Source organism: Azolla caroliniana, unplaced genomic scaffold (genome assembly GCF_043228905.1).
Source record: "Azolla caroliniana isolate FFs.n. ecotype wild unplaced genomic scaffold, voAzoCaro1.0.p SCAF_64, whole genome shotgun sequence".
NCBI classification, from domain to species: Eukaryota; Viridiplantae; Streptophyta; class Polypodiopsida; order Salviniales; family Salviniaceae; genus Azolla; species Azolla caroliniana.
This window is the reverse complement of record NW_028230499.1, coordinates 37,296-44,242: the sequence shown is the minus strand read 5'-3', so window position 1 is coordinate 44,242 and position 6,947 is coordinate 37,296.

The window sequence follows — 6,947 nt, the reverse complement described above, 5'->3', positions numbered from 1 at the left end:
TAGACTCTTCCTGAGTCGGCAGACTAGATGTTCTTGGCCAGTTGCCACGAAGCCTTTTGGCTGCTCCATATAAATTTCCTCTTCAAGATCACCATGGAGGAAGGCTGTTTTGACATCTAGCTGAATCAGCTCCAAGTTGTCGGCTGCCACTACGCCGAGTAGAAAACGAAGGGTTGTCACTTTCACCACTGGTGAAAAAATCTCGTCGAAGTCGACGCCATATTCTTGTCGGAAGCCCTTCGCAACTAATCTGGCCTTGTACTTTGGGGTGGTCGAATCAGACGTCTCTTTTAGTCGATAAACCCACTTGCAAGGAAGAGCACGTCGGTTCCTAGCTAATTCGACCAGATCCCAAGTCTTGTTTGCCCGAATGGAGTGCATTTCCGACTCCATCGCCAGATGCCAGGTGGCGGAATCGACAGATGTCGATGCTTCTTCGTAAGACGTCGGTTCGCCGGCGTCGGTGAAGAAAATTCCAGGAGAATACCTCTCCGGAGGTTGCGACAGTCTCTCGGATCGTCGAGGTATGATTGGACTGGTCGCATCGGGTATCGAGGTCGGATGGTCCGAAAGCGAATTATTCTGCTGTGCCGAGTCGGAGTTGTCCGAGTCGGTAGTGTAAGGTTCAGCTACCCGTGAAGCTGACCGTGTGTTAAGAGCGGGGCCTTCTTGAAGGGTCGGCACATCGGAAAATGTTACCCTTCGGACTTCGATCGGTTTTTCGACTGATGGATTCATAGCCGACTCGTTGAACACAACGTCCGAACTTCGAACGATTTGTCTGCGTTCGGGGTCCCAGAGTCGGTATCCCATTTCGCCGTCGGATCCATATCCAAGGAAAATGCATTTCCTGGACCGAGGTGCAAGTTTTCGGCGATCATCTTTCGGAATAAGGGCGTACGCCTCGCATCCGAAGATCCTCAGCTTGTCATAATTCGGCTTACTGCCGATCCATAGTTCCTGAGGAATTTGAAGTCCTAGAGGTCTGCTTGGCGACATATTGATTATGTGTACTGCCGTGAGTAGAGCCTCTGCCCAGAAGCCATCCGACAGTCCAGAGTGTTGGAGCATGGAAACTATCCGTTCTTGGATTGTCCGATTCATGCGTTCGGCAATCCCGTTTTGCTCCGGACTGTGTGGTGCCGTAAATTCACGTCGGATGCCGCGTTGTCGGCAGAATTTGACGAATTCTTCTGATTTGAACTCTCCCCCATTGTCGGTCCGAAAGCATTTCAGTTTTCGGTCGGTTTGATTTTCTACCATGGCGAGCCAATCGGAGAAGATCGAGAAGACACGATCTTTGGTGCGAATTGGATAAGCCCACACCTTTCGAGTCGAATCGTCAATAAAACTGACGAAGTAAGAGGCACCGCCGAGAGACTGATGCGGCATTGGGCCACAGACGTCCGAGTGGACCAAATCGAGAGGTCTCGTTTCTCTTGGTGCTGATGTCGGGTGTGATGCGGCTGCTTGTTTGCCATACTGGCAATGCTCGCAGAATTGATGGTCGGAGAAGGAGAGTTTAGGGATGTATCCGGCTCTAGATAGGTGCGTAATGCCGGCCTTGCTGAGGTGTCCTAATCTTCTGTGCCATAGTGATGACATAGGAATATCCACCAAAAACAGGTTACCCTCTCTGAGCGTAACATGTAACGGATACAGTGAGTGTATCTTGGGTCCTCTAGCAAGCAGGAGGTTCCCCCTGTGGAGTGTCCACCCTCCCGAAGAAAAACCGGCACGAATGCCGTCTTCATCTAGTTGTCCGACTGAGATCAATGGCCTTGAGAGCTCGGGTACATGTCGGACATTGTGAAGTACAAGTGTAGAGCCACCTGCAAGGTTGAGCTCTACTGTGCCGATTCCAATGATGTCATAGTGTTGCGAGTTACCGACTCGAACTGAGTCGGAGTGACGGATCGTATATTGCCGAAATTGGGATCGATGAGGAGTCACGTGAAATGACGCGCCTGAATCTAAGAGCCATGTGCTCGATTCTTCAGTCGTGAGCAGAACTTCTGATCCGACTGGATTTTCGATTGATAGTATATTCGGGTCGTTTGGTAGCACATCAGCTGAGAAGCTGACGTAATTGATCTCCTCATGCCGGCCACTCTTCTTGTCTGATCTCTGAGACTTGTCGTTCTTGTTCTTGAGTGCGCGGCAGTCGGCTTTGATGTGTCCGGGTTTCTTGCAATAGTTGCAGATTCGATTATCCCGTGACTGGCTCCGTCTTCGCTGATTGTTCGGCGGCCGTGAGGAATCTCTTCCTCGTATGTTCGATCAGTCTGTCGAACCTTGTACTACATAAGCGTCGTCTGTTGAGTCTTTGGCGAAAGACTTTCTCCGAGCTGTTTCGGTCAGGATTGCGCTCGTGACTTCGGAGTATTTAACAGCCGTGGTTGACGTGTTGCACACGGTTGTGACGAAAGTTTCCCATGATGAGGGAAGGCTGCTCATGAGTATCATTGCTCTGAGTTCATCCTCGATTGCCGTCCCCTGTGACGAGATTTGGGAGCTTATGCTTTCGTACTCATTGAGATGTGCTTGGACCGAATCGGATTCTTTCATCCGCAAGTTGTAGAGGCGCCGGATCAGAAAGATCTTCGTTGCAGCGACCTTCTTTTCGTAGGTGTCCGACAGTGTTTTCCACAGTTCGAATGCTATCGTACACGATTGCACCGTAAAGTATACCGATTCCGATAGGTGCATCCGAATCGTGGCGCGGACGATTCTGTCCAGCTTCTGCCACTCAATTGGTTTGTATCCTTCTGGAGGTTCTTCATTTTCGATGGGATCGATTTGCCCCTTGACTATGAGATAGTCCTGCATTTGCTCCTTCCAGAAGTTGAAGTTCGATCCATCGAACTTTCGTAGACTCATTTCTGACGAGCCGGATGTTGATGCCATCAAATTTGGTTTCGGTTGACGAAGCTCGGTTCGGAGTTGACTACGAACCTTGTTGGAGTGCAGCCGGTTGGCTCACCCGATATCGTTCTAGTCGGATTTGAACCCGAGTCGGTTCGGCTTCGGATATATGTATTGTTGAACTTGCTCGAATTGACTCCGGTAACTTGAGGGACAGAACCGACTGGTCTTCCCGAATGTTGCCGAGTCGGAGTGAGCCCGGTTCGCTTCCGAATATATATGCCAAATACCGATTATTGAATCCGATTGTCTGGACCGATTCTGCTTCGGGTGACTGCAGCGACGAGAGAGACGGATCCAACTGATCCTCTCGAATGTCGATCAGCCGGATGAAGCACGAATTGGGGTTGTTGTCTTGAGACCGATCTGCACCGAGTGGTTACAATGAGCGGCGAGCAGCGTTTCATGACCTCTTCGGATGCCGTTTAACCGAGTGGAGCACGATCGTGTCAATGTTGCACAAGGGGATTTCACCTCGAGCGGTTACGATCACAAGAAACAGAGTACAACCGGCTGGCTTACTCCAAGCGAAGATGATCTAACGCGATGAGATGCAAGCCTCGTTTTTTTCTTCTTCTTCTCTCTTCTTCGAATGACGCAGGAAACCGAATGCTGTGCAGGCTGAGACGACGTCCGACAGCGGATTGAAGGACCGAATACTGTGCAGGCTCTGATACCAGATGTTGGAGATCAAGGTCGTCGATGCGGAAGATCAAGAGGCATTCGATTCTGTTCTGTACCTGCGTATGACAGTTTCTACAATCTTGCACAGAGAGAGAGAGAGAGAGAGAGAGAGAGAGAGAGAGAGAGAGGCACAAAAGACTTTCTATTCCATAAAGCAATAATACAACACCCAACCTTACAAAAAGGTTACAAGGTCACTATATATAGTAACAGACTTAGGGCATCTACCATTTATGCTAATTACACAAATGGCCCAAACTTGATCTATACAAAGGGATAGTGTGAATACGTCCATTATACACTTGTATTCGACATATTATTCCTCGTAAAGTACGTATGGGGTATTGCTCCATTTGTGCAAATCTTAAAAGTTTGGCTAAAGGTGCAAAGACATCAATGGAAAAGGATACCAGTAAGAAGTTACTACAAGAGCATCGTGAGGCACAATCCTTAGAACGAAGGAAGGCGATGCATCATAGAGAGAAGTGTTTGAAGAGGCCCGAACAATAAATGTGCTTAATGATAGATGGCATGGACCAGAAGAAGACGTGCTTGCCGCATATGCGGAGGCTCCCCAAAGATGTCAATGATGAGTGCCTTGTTCAAATGCACTTGGTGGGATGCTTGGTTTATAATAGGTCTGTTCGACCTCACGTCTTCATTACTTACCCCAATGTTCACAATGACCCTAACCTAACAGTTACAGTGATTCACCGAGTTTTGATGTCTTGGGGACAACCTTTCCCCCCTGTTCTATACATTCAATTGGACAATACTGCTAGTGAGAACAAAAATTCAACTGTATTTGGCTATCTAAGTATGTTGGTCAACTAAGAATTGTTTAGGAAAGTGAAAGTCAATTTCCTTTTGGTTGGCCACACACATGACCATATAGATCAGATGTTTAGCACATTCTCTAGACAGTTGTCTCGGCATGATGCTTTCACTTTACCTAAACTATTTGATGTCATTTGTGATGCTTATACACCACGCCCAAAAGTGTTACACTTGAAGGAGGTATATGACTTTAAGAGATATAGATCAGATGGGGGTGGTGGGAATGTTAAAGTGCTTGCTCAGTTAAACAATATAAGTTTCAATCACATTTTTATGATAAAGAAAAATGGAATAAGTGGTTCTACACTTTTGTATGCTAAACAATATTCATCTTCTACAACATAGGAACCTGAAGGTGGTTGCCAGTTATTACTTTGTATGCCGAGTACAATTGTCCATGGAGCTAAGCAAATGCCAATTGAGAAGAAAGGACAGTTGCAAAGGGACTTGGTATCAGAACAAAAACGGTCATGGCTCCAAGCCTTAGAAGAAAAAAGAAAGCATATTGAGGCCGCCAAGAAATATGCCGCACAACAAGACACGTCATGGTGGGATGTATTTTATAGTGATCAGAAAGATATTATAGACAATTGTGTATTTGGTGATAATTGGAATTTGGAAACGCCATTCACATGGTCGCTGCAATATGATCGCGTAAATAGAAGTCCGGAGCAACTAGTAAATGCGATTAATGACAGCTTGGTCCATCCACAACAAAGAGACATTTATGTGGGACCAAGGATTACGAAAGCAGCCGAAGCTAGATGGCAAGGAAATTTGCAAGAGCTCACCGCGGGGATGTTGATTGCAACGCCGACTGATGAGAACTCACATGGCCACCAATTTTGGGTTGGTAAAATTCTAGAAGTGCTAATGCATGAAATAGAAAACCCGAGCAAGTCTATAAATGTTCATTGGTACAACACTAGAACTGCAAATGCTTTTACAGGTAAGTATACATTGGAGATGATTGAATGCCAAACAAGAAGGGGAGGTAGGAAGAGGAAGCGAAACATTCGTAACACCTCGACCCTTGATATCTCTGATGTGGATATCATCGTGTACGACTTCACACTTACAAAAGCCGGACGATTAAGGAAGTCAACAATAGATATAATAAAAGAAAAATTACCAGGTCTACAAGGTGGCTCGAGTCAAAGGCAAACGAGATCTGCTACATATAATCTAGAGTCAAACCATTTGGTTTATGACGAAGATAATGCACTGATTGGTACATCCGAGGATGACGAGGAGGAATCGTCATTGTATATTAGTTATAGTAGTGATTCTCCGTAAAGGAGTGATCATGAATGTATATTTGGCTATTAAGTGTAACTACATTCCGCTTGTAACAAATCGAGTAATATAAAATCATGTGTTTTGAATTCTTATGATTTCTAAAAAATCGTTTCTTATAAAATAACATTGGGTGTAAAGTTTGTGATATAAATTGAGAATGTATGTTTTTGAAATTCGTCTTTTTTTAGTTACTTCTAAAACACGAAAATAGTGGATTTTTAACCTTTTCCATAGTATGTTTGAACTTGTATGATACTGGTATCAATGTGTTTTGTAAAATCATTGAAAAACCCCTAAAATTTCCCTTATCCTTCCATTTATGCGCGATCCTTCCACTTGTGAACGCGAACGTGTTGTTTCTCCATAAATTTGGTAGTCAGTTATGCACGCGGTGCAACCAATGTCATAAATCTACTAACCAAGTATATAAAAATAAAATTGAAACATATAGAAGATTATAAAGAATAGAATCCACTAAGTAAAACCCAAAATTTGTATTAATAATGTGAAATCCAAACAAATCGTCAGTGTCATTTTCTTCATAGAGTCTATTACATAGCAATCAATTCATCAATATCATTTTCTTCATCATCTTGTGTAGAACTCTCTTCGGCTATACGTGCATTGGCTTCCCCTGTTAGCCGAGCCAACGAAATATCTTCTATAAGCTCATCATCAAGCTCTATTAGGTCCCCCACTTCGCCGTCTAACGGAGGAATAGGCTCTTGCGAGGCAGGTTGAAACCTTTCTGTATTGGCGAGGTTCTTTGCACCGACCTCCTCATCCTGGTCTGGGCACTCCCACAAAGCCTTAATCCTCATATTTATAAATATAACCTGCTCCTCGTTCTTCTCCAATGCAACTGTATTTCTAAAGAGCTTCAATGCACATGCAGACGTCGTTCCTGTGAAGTAAGTAACAAGAAGAATTAGTTGTCAACCAAAAACGATTCGGTATTGGTTATCTCAAGATCATTACCCTAGTTCGAGGAATACCTGTGCCAGAAAAGAGATCTAATATCCAGTCTCCTTCGATAGAAAACATCTCGATCAAGCGCATCATAAGTCGCTGAGGTTTTTGATATGGGTTGACAAGTCCCCATTCTATCGTGGTGACATGTCGCAATTTCCGTGTCACTACTGGATATACCAACAGATTTGAACCCCCCACTTCATTAGAATGCTCCTTGATTCTTTGTTTCT